Source organism: Piliocolobus tephrosceles, chromosome X, assembly GCF_002776525.5.
Source record: "Piliocolobus tephrosceles isolate RC106 chromosome X, ASM277652v3, whole genome shotgun sequence".
Classification (NCBI taxonomy): Eukaryota; Metazoa; Chordata; class Mammalia; order Primates; family Cercopithecidae; genus Piliocolobus; species Piliocolobus tephrosceles.
In genome coordinates, this window is record NC_045455.1 from 42,713,341 (window position 1) to 42,723,546 (window position 10,206).

Below are 10,206 nucleotides of genomic sequence, written 5' to 3' on the forward strand. Positions count from 1 at the left end.
AAATCAGACACAAAAGGTCACAAGCTGTATGATTCTATTTGTATGAAACATCCAGAATCCATGAATCCGTAGAGACAGAACACAGATTGGTGGTTTCCAGAGCCGGAGAGAGAGAAGAACAGGGAGCAACTGCTTTTAATAGGTAAGGAGTTTATGAATGCACTAAATACCACTGAATTGTTCCCTTCAAAATGGTTCATTTTGGCCAGGCATGGTGGCTCACGCCTGTAATCCCAGCACTTTGGGAAGCTGAGGCAGGCAGATCACTTGAACTCGGGAGCTCGAGACCAGTCTGAGAAACATAGTGAAACCTCATCTCATTAAAAAAAAATTTAATAACTAAATAAAATGGTTCATTTTATGTTGTGTAAATTTCACCTCAATAAACTATTTTTTTAATAAACTTCCAGCAAGTCCACCAACCTCCAATAGCTTCCTATTTCATTTTATTCTATCCTCTGATGAGAAAGTCATAAATACCCCTACACGTCAACACTTACCTCCTCAACAAACTTCACAAGTGCCCACCTGGCCTTATCTCTCTGACCAGGAGTCTCAATGTCCACCTAAAATTCTCCAATGTCCATCCTAAGCCTCCTTCAGCTTGTTCTTGCTTCTCTGTGCACCTCTCTTCTCTGAACTCTTTCTGCATTCAAAAGAAGACATACATGTGGCCTGCCACCATATGAAAAAAAGTTCGACATCATTGATCATTAGAGAAATGCAAATCAAAACCTCAATGAGATACCATCTCACATGAGTCAGAATGGTAATTATTAAAAAGTCAAAACATAACAGGGCCAGGCACAATGGTTCACACCTGTAATCCCAGCACTTGGGGAGGCCAAGGCAGGCATCACTTGTGGCCAGGAGTTCAAGACCAGCCTGGGCAATGTGACGAAACCCCTTCTCTACTAAAAATACCAAAATTAGCCAGGCATGGTGGTGCATGCCTGTAGTCTCAGCTACTCAGGAGTCTGAGGCATGAGAATCACTTGAACCCAGGAGGTAGACGCTGTAGTAAGCCGACACCATGCCACTGCACTCCAGCCTGGGCAACAGAGCAATGTCCTGTCTCAAAAAATATATAAAAACATAAAAAAACATGCTGGCAAGGTTGCAGAGAAAAGGCAATGCTTATACACTGTTGGTGGAAGTGTAAGTCAGTTCAGCCATTGTGGAAGACAGTGCGGTGATTCCTCAAAGAACTGAAAACAGAAATACCACTTGACCCAACAATCCCATTACTGGGAATATACCCAAAGGAATATAAATATTTCTATCATAAAGATATGTGTCTGGTCATTGCGGCACTACTCACAATAGCAAAAGCATGGAGTCAACCTAAATGCCTATGAATGGCAGGCTGCATAAAGAAAATGTGGCACAGATACACCATAGACTACTATGCAGCCATTAGAAAGAACAAGATGGTGTCCTTTGCAGGGTCATGGATGGAGCTAACATAGGAACAGAAAACCAAATACAGCATGCTCTCATGTATAAGTAAGAGCTAAATAATGACAACACATGGACACATAGAGTGGAACAACACACACTGGGGACCATCAGAGGGTGGAGAGGGGGAGAAGGGAGCGGATCAGGAAAAGGAACTAATGGGTACTAGGCTTAATATTTAGATGACAAAATAATCTGTACAGCAAACCCCCATGACACAAGTTTACCTATATAACAAACTTGCACATGTACCCCTGAACTTAAAATAAAAGTTAAAGAAAAAAAAAAAAGCATGTAGTGTTTTAATTTGATACACATTATCTGTATTTCCTAACCAGATCATAAATTTCTTTTGAGGCAAAATACCACGTCAGGTATGTCATTGATTCTCACACTGCCTATTTTACTCTTGGGAATACAGGAAGGGCTTAATAAATGCTTCATTGATTACTCATTAACTACTACTCAGGAAAGTTAATCATCTATTTCACCCACTTGTCCTGCTAAGCTACAGTTTCCCCTTTGTTTGGTGCAATTCCCAACTCGCTCTTTTCACTCCCTTATTTAGTAAGAAATCATTTCTCTAATTTACGGGAAATGGACTAACATGCCACTGAGAAAGAAACACCACTAATACACCCAGTCCCAGAATCTATGAGATGGGGTAAGAATGGTGATTTGTAGTAGCCATCTTTCCTTCATAGGGAATTTCTCAAACTGCATCCCTTGTATTTGTTGTGTTCTGTAGAAAGAACAGATAGTTACAAATGGAAAGACTAAAACAGATCTATGAAACTACGCTTAGGAAATAACACGTTAATATATACCCCTCAATTAAAAAATGAACAAAACCAAAAATAAATCATTAATTAAAAACAATCATTTGTCCGACCAACTCCCTTTCACAACCTTCTTTACCCTCCCTTGTCCCATATATTTATTGCATGGCATAAGGGGAAAACATTACTATGCTGAAGCTTATATATAAGTGGTTCTGCTTGAGTAAAAGGGGGACATGTGGAAACCAGCTAACAGCAAGAGTTCAAAGAGAGAAGCTGGAGGAAGAGGAGACATGTTGACTCGGGATTTGGGACATCCCCATGTGTAAATGTTTATAAGCCTGATAAGAATAAAGACAACCCTAATACATCTTCCAGTTTTAAGTAGCTTTCCTTTTTGAGAAGAAAGAAGCGATCACGGCTGTTTGTGCTGGGTTCTATAGCAAAGGCTGAGAACGTGGGTAGGAGCAAGATACAGACAATCACACGAAATAGACATAGATCCAAACACAGTGGGACTCTGATAATGATTAAAACCAGCATGATAAAGAAATCCTAATTATCTCTAATATCAGAGATTTGCCATTTTCATGGCATAATGATTATGTCATTGTGTTTCTATAATACACGCTGGTAAAGTCCATAGCTTTGTTGTTTCATATATTATATATGTATTTTTTTCCAGGATCAAGCTTCTTCTCTTAAAAACGTATTTTTAATGTTATATTTCATGAGCAATTCCAGTCTGGCTTCAGAGCAACATTTTTCCACCCACATGGGAAAGTGTGCCAAACCTTCAAGATTTTGCAATACTCTTTTGTAGTATTCCTTTTATCAGGAAATCAAGCAAATATTAATTTTTTTCAAAAGGGAGAAGTATGCTTCCCTGCCAAACACCCAAGTTACAGTGTGATATAATATGAGCTATCAACACATTCTGTATGTTTTCCAAAGACTTCAATCGAGATACCACGGGAGTTGTTAGCTTCAGTGAAGGCTCACATGCCGAATTAAGGGCCAAATTTGTTCCAGAACCCCTTAAACCCTTTTTTGGAGGGGGGTTGGGGGATGGAGTTTCGCTCATTGCCCAGGCTGGAGTGCAATGGCGCAATGTTGGCTCACCGCAATCTCCACCTCCCAGGCTCAAGTGATTCTCCTGCCTCAGCCTCCCGAGAAGCTAGGCTTACAGGCATGTGCCACCACGTCCGCCTAGTTTTATACTTTTAGTAGAGACAGGGTTCCTCCATGTTGGTCAGGCTGGTCTCAAACTCCCAACCTCAGGTGATCCACCTGCCTCAGCCACCCAAAGTGCTGGGATTATGGGCGTGAGCCACCACACCTGGCAACCCTTAAACCTTTTCATGAACAAATAAATATATAGTTGAAGACTCTTCTTTCCTAACCATTCATAGAGTCAATAATTTCACTTTTCACAACTCCCAGATTTCTAAAATGCAGTAGTTATTAGACATCCTGCGGTGGGCTAAGAACCCATCCTGCAGTGGAATCATTTTTTCAACACAGACTATCTATACCATTAAAAAAAAAAAAAAAAAATACAGGTTTGAAAGCAGAAATGACCTGGTCTCAATTCACAGACAGGACATTACCTCTAAGAACTACAAAGTGCCTTTATTTTTTGAGGTTTAAATACATTTTAAAGGCACCACAGTGTTGGTTCAAAGAAGAAGAAAGAGAAGGAGATTATTAAAAGGACGTTGGGTGAAATAAGAAAAAAGTCAGAAAAGAAGGATTGCCAAGAAATTTTGTCTCTAGAACACACTGGAGGCTTGAGATTAAGTTTTATTTCTCTCCAAAATTTCTGGGTGGAATTGCATCTGTAGGAATCCTGGCTCAGAGGAGTCCTCTTGGAAAATCAATGTATCATAAAATCCAGAATTATTTAAGTTTTAAACATCATCAACATCAAACCAACACTGACCAAAAAGTAAATAAGTGGACATGCAATTCATTGGAGAAAACCACAACCAACACCACATGCAACTCAACTTAGAACTCACTGAGGGAAGAATTATTCTCCTACAGTTTAGACTAACAAATCCACATTCTTAAAGTTTCTCAGACGTCTAATTAAAAGAAGCCCTCTTGGATGATAGAAATATGCCTATGCATATAATGACTCATCCTACGGCATATCATTTTAAGCCTGTAACTCATTATCAATTAAATAACATAGGGTCTGGAATGCAATGATAGATGTTAAGGCTGGCAAAGGAATGAGATCTCACACCAGTAACTGTGTGTGTGCATGTGTATGTGTGCATATGTGTGTGTGTGTTTGTCCCACCCATGAATATAGTAGTGTTGACAAATGAAGCCATTTGGAGTATTCGTTTCTGAAGTTCCTTGTTTGATCAGGCCACAGTGGCTATTTGATTAAGCCATTATAGGCCTCCCTATTTGCCAATGAGGAAATCATGGTGAATAAGGACAGCTCTTTCAGGACCACACATAGAAACATGTAACATCCCTTAGAAACTGAGCTCAACCTTGGAAAAAAGAAATCATCCAGCATTTGTCAGATCCATTTATCCATTCACTACAAAATGTCTATTAAGCACACCCCAACAAGTTGTGTATTCAGCAAGCGTTGGGCAACCAGTCACTATGTAAGCAGGCTCAACCTACTCAGAAGAAAACCATCCTGGGGGCTAAGAGGCAGAGCATCAATGCTTCTGATTGGTAGCTCCAGCTGTGAAATGCCTTGTAAAAGAAACAGTGGGCAAACCTGAGAGCAATGCAATTTCTTCCTTTCACAGCAAATAGTATGAATTACCACATGATAGTCAATCATTTCCTTAGACTTACACAGTCAAGGTAGTGATAATGAACAGGGGACAGACTGGCATCCTTCTCCATATGAAAATGGAGTCCAACCAGATGCTATTTTTTTTTTTTTCTCTTTTCAGACAGCGTCTTGCTCTTTTGCCCAGGCTGGAATACAGTGGTATCATCACAGCTCACCATAACCTCAAACTCCTGAGCTCAAGTGATCCTCCAGCCTCAGCCTCCCAATTAGCTGGGACTATAGGCATGCACCACCACACCTATTTTTTTTTTTTAATTTTTTTGTAGAGATAGGGTCTTGCTGTCTTGCCCAGGCTGGTCTTGAATTCCTGGGCTCAAGTGATCCTCTCAACTCAGCCTCCCAAAGTGTTAGGATTATAGGCACGAACCACAGCATCCAGCCATCCAGCCATTTTTTTTTTTTTTTTTTTAAGACAGAGTCTTGCTCTGTTACCAGGCTGGAATACAGTGGCACAATCTTGGCTCACCGCAATCTCCACCTCCCAGGCTCAAGTGATTCTCCTGCCTCAGCCTCCCAAGTAGCTGGGACTACAGGCGTGTACCACCACACCCAGCTAATTTTTGTATTTTTAGTAGAGATGGGGTTTTACCATGCTGGCCAGGCTGGTCTCAAACTCCCGACCTTGTGATCCACCTGCCTTGGCCTCCCAAAGTGCTTTGATTACAGGCGTGAGCCACTGTGCCTGGCCTGCACCCAGCCTTATGTTATTTTAGACGACTTGTTTGAACATCAGAAACTTATTTTCTTTAATCCTGAGTAGCCAATGAGTTCACAGTATTACACTCTGAAGAGACTGTAAATTCTACTTGGCAGATGAAGAGAAAGAGAGAAGTGACTTGTCTTTGGTCATAGTATGAATTAACAGAAAACTCCATGCAAATAAAAAATACTCATAAGATTTTCATTCCACTCTTTTAGATGCAAAGGAAAAGTCTAAATCATAGTTGTAAGCTTGTAGATATTAAGGCTATGCATATGGCTGTAATAGTAGTTTCTATATGAGATCAATAAACTTTAAATGGGTAGATTGTATGATGTGTGAATTATATCTCACTGAAGACTGAGAAGCAAAGTTGAAGAACCAATGCTTCCAGATTAAAAGGTCCCACCAAGTACCCAGTAAATAAATTTAAAATGCCCTCCCCTAAACCATCTCATCGGAAAATTTCCAAACCCTAAGGATAAAAGGAAGATTTGAAAATCTTACAAAGGCTGGGTACAGGGGCTCATGTCTGTAATCCCAGCATTTTGGGAGGCTGAGGTGGGCAGATCACCTGACGTCAGGAGTTGGAGACCAGCCTGGTCAACATGGTGAAATCCCGTCTCTACTAAAAATACAAAAATTAGCCGGGCATGTTGGCAGGCACCTGTAATCTCAGCTACTCGGGAGGCTGAGACGGGAGAATCGCCCGAACCTCGGAGACAGAGGTTGTACTGAGCCAAGATCATGCCACTGCACCCCAGCCTGGGCGATAGAGCGAGACTCTGTCTCAAAAAAAAAAAAAAAAAGAAAAGAAAGAAAGAAAGAAAGAAAGAAAGAAAGAAAGAAAGAAAGAAAGAAAGAAAGAAAGAAAGAAAGAAGAAAGAAAGAAAGAAAGAAAGAAAATCTTACAGAGATTCTCATCTACAACAGAATGAGAATCATGCTCATGTAGGATGGGTCATTGGCACTGGACACCTGAAGACACTGGGACCTAGTTCATTACTCTGAGGGAAAATGACTTTTGACATAGAATTCTTTATCCAACAGAACTATAAACCATATATAAATCAAGGAGGACTTAAAACATTTTCCTCTAAGGCAATGTTTGTTAGAAGGTTTCTTAAGGATTTACTACACAAAATGTGGATTAAAAAAAAAAGCAAGAAAAGACAAAGATACAAGATTTAGAAAACAGTCAATTCAACCTAGCAGAACAAAAGAGAGAAGTCCCAAATGCCAGCTGGGGAACTACATTGGAGTGGGGTGGGGAGGACCAACCAGATTGCAGCCAAAGGACAAACGGCTCCTAGAAAGTTCCCAAGAATATTCCCTTTATTCCATGAACCGGCTGCAATCTTTCAGAAATAAAAGTAAATGACATATGGGATAAAGGTAGATAAAGATACAAGTTTTTTAAATCCTCATGTCTCATAACAGGCATTTCCAGTAATAGGAAGTCAGGCCAGGTGTGGTGACTCACACCTACAATCCCAGCACTTTGGGTAGCAGATGCAGAGGATCACTTGGGCTCAGGAGTTTGAGACCACACTGGGCAACAAGGTGAGACCCTCTGTCTCTACAAAAATATCAAAAAATTAGCCGAGTGTGGTGGCACATGCCACCACAGATAGACAAGGGAGGTTGAGGCAGGAGGATCATTTGAGCCCAGGAGGTCAAGGCTGCAGTGAGCCAAGATCACACCATTGCACTCCACCCTGGGAAACCAAGTGAGAACCTGTCTCAAAAATAAATAAAGAAACCAAAGTAAAAATTAGAAAAAATAAAATAAGATGAGGAGCTTATAACCCAAACTTTGGGGTGTGACCAAAATATACACATCAACTATGGAACTTGGTAAACAAATAAACATTAAAAATGATATCTCCAGGCTGAGCATGGTGGCTCATGCCTGTAATCCCAGCACTTTGGGAGGACAAGGAAGGTGGATCACGAGGTCAGGAGTTCGAGACCAGCCTGGCCAACATGGTGAAACCCTGTCTCTACTAAAAATACAAAACTTAGCCAGGTGTGGTGGCGGGCACCTGTAATCCCAGCTACTCCGGAGGCTGAGGCAGGAGAATCGCTTAAACTAGAGAAGCAGAAGTTGCAAGTGAGCCAAGCTCGTGACATTGCACTCCAGCCTAGGCGATAAGAGCAAGACTCCATCTCAAAAAAAAAAAAAAAAAGACATGTCCCTTCCCCTAAAGGTCTAGTGGGTGATTGATTTGATTAATTCTGCCTAAAAATAAAGTAAAGTTGTATAAAAGTGGTAACATTTGAGCTAAACCTAAATTATTGGTAGGATTTCGATGGAGAAAGGAAAAGCTGTATTCTAGCTTATCCTAAAATATATTCTACAAAAGGACAATTATGTGTAGGCATGCAAACCAAAAGCCAATTACACCTTCCAGAAAGGAACTATTATTTTTTAAAATACTCATCTGAAAAAAAGAAATATTCAGAATATTTTATGCTACGCTCAGACTTACTTGTACCAGAAAATACTTTGTGAGCTTGTGAGTCACTTAGTTACTTAAAGAATAAAATTCCGAAAGAAACAAGATTGTATTGTGTGTCAGTGACCATGAAGGTTGAATTCATTTACCTAGAACAGTTTCTGTTGACTTAACTATGCTTTAAGTTTACTTCTCTAATTCTGTAATGAAAGTAGTAGAGCTGGTTACAGGGAAAATGTTCATATTGAATCACAGTTTGAGTGCTTTTGTTCTTTTTATTATTTTTTTCTTAGAGCATGCCTTGATAATTTCTAACTCCAAGCTTATTTTATTGAAGTCTTTGATTTATAACTAAATCTGTTACTATGCCAACAAACTTGATCTACATATTTTATTTATTTATCATTGATTTTTTAAAAGAAATGAGATTTCTCTAACCAAAGTCAATTTGGAGTCAAAATAGATGATATACACTCAAATTTCATGAGGAGTTTTGCTATGAAGTCATTTGAGGAAACAAAAATCACAAGAACTTTTGAATTAAAACAAGTTTATTTTTGTTGCCAAATATTTTTGAAATAATAATTCTGATTTTTGGCACCTGTGTGCTTTTTAGTCATACACACCAAAATGCTACCAGGTTGAGAGGAGCAATCTGAATGCTTTAAAAGCTTTAAAAAATAGATTTAGCAGGTAACTATGATTTTTTATACCATAAAATTTTATTAAAATCTCCTCTGTCTCTTGTTTATTCTTCCACTTTACATGTTTAATCTCAACTGCCTTCACATATCAACCTCATTTACTCAAGCAGAGATAAGATCAGTGGGAAAGAGAAAAACGTACCTTATTATTTCAAGTCGACAAATAGTTATTGAGTGCCTATCTTGTACACAGAACTATGCTAGGTGCCACGGAGAATATGAAATTAGCATGATACCTGACCTTTGTCCTCAACCCTGTATAGAGAGATCAAATCAATGGGGCATTGCAAAACAGTGCAATATGAGAATAAATGTTCATGGCATGGGAGGGGCACAGACAGCAACTTATAGACTCACATAAGGAAAGGCTCAGGTTGAGCTACAGTAGAGGGAATTGATGGCCTCCAGAGAACATCTCGGCCTTGGGGGATGAATTTAAAGGGTCAGATGGGTAGAGAGGATAAGCAAGCCCAGGCAATGACATGAGCACAGACGCAGAGACAGGAAGGGGTAGACTGTATTCGAAGTTCTAGTTTGGCCAAACTGAGATAAACTCACCATTAGGGAGAGTGGGATAAGGTTGGAGTAGTTAGGAGCTACTTTGCAGGCAGTCTTGGAAGTATTATGCAGGCAAGAGAAAACCATTCAAATGTTGTGAGACGGAAGATGACCCAGCAAAACCAACTTTTAGGCACATCCCTACTGCAACTCTGTACAGAAGAATATTATAGAAGTGTAGGATAGAAGGGTATGTGACTTCCCAGATGTGAGGTGATGGGAATCTAAATTATTAAAAATACTTAACTAGGAGGCCATTAGGCTGAGATGGCTCCAGTGCCTTGGCTTCCTACATCAGCAAACCAAATCCCAATTCAATGGAAACAATAAAACAAAATCTAAGTGTAACCAATTAGAAATCACCAAATAACCTTTAACTAGAAATCTGACCAATCAGAAACCACCAACTGACCTCTAGGGACTTTTCACATTGGCTGATCAAATGTATTTTCTCTGTCTTGCTTCCAAGAATACTTGATGTTTCCTCTCTCACACACTTCCCATGCCTCATGGAGTGCTGAACCACCTGAGATCTGATGATGCCCAGTTCATGACTGCAGAATGTTTAAATTCACTAAAAATGTTATATGACTAAATGTATCTTGTAACAGAATTATGGTTGGTGGTAGTAGAAAAAAAATAGAAAAGAAAAAATGGAAAAAGAAAGAAAGAAAGAAAGAAAGAAAGAAAGAAAGAAAGAAAGAAAGAAAGAAAGAAA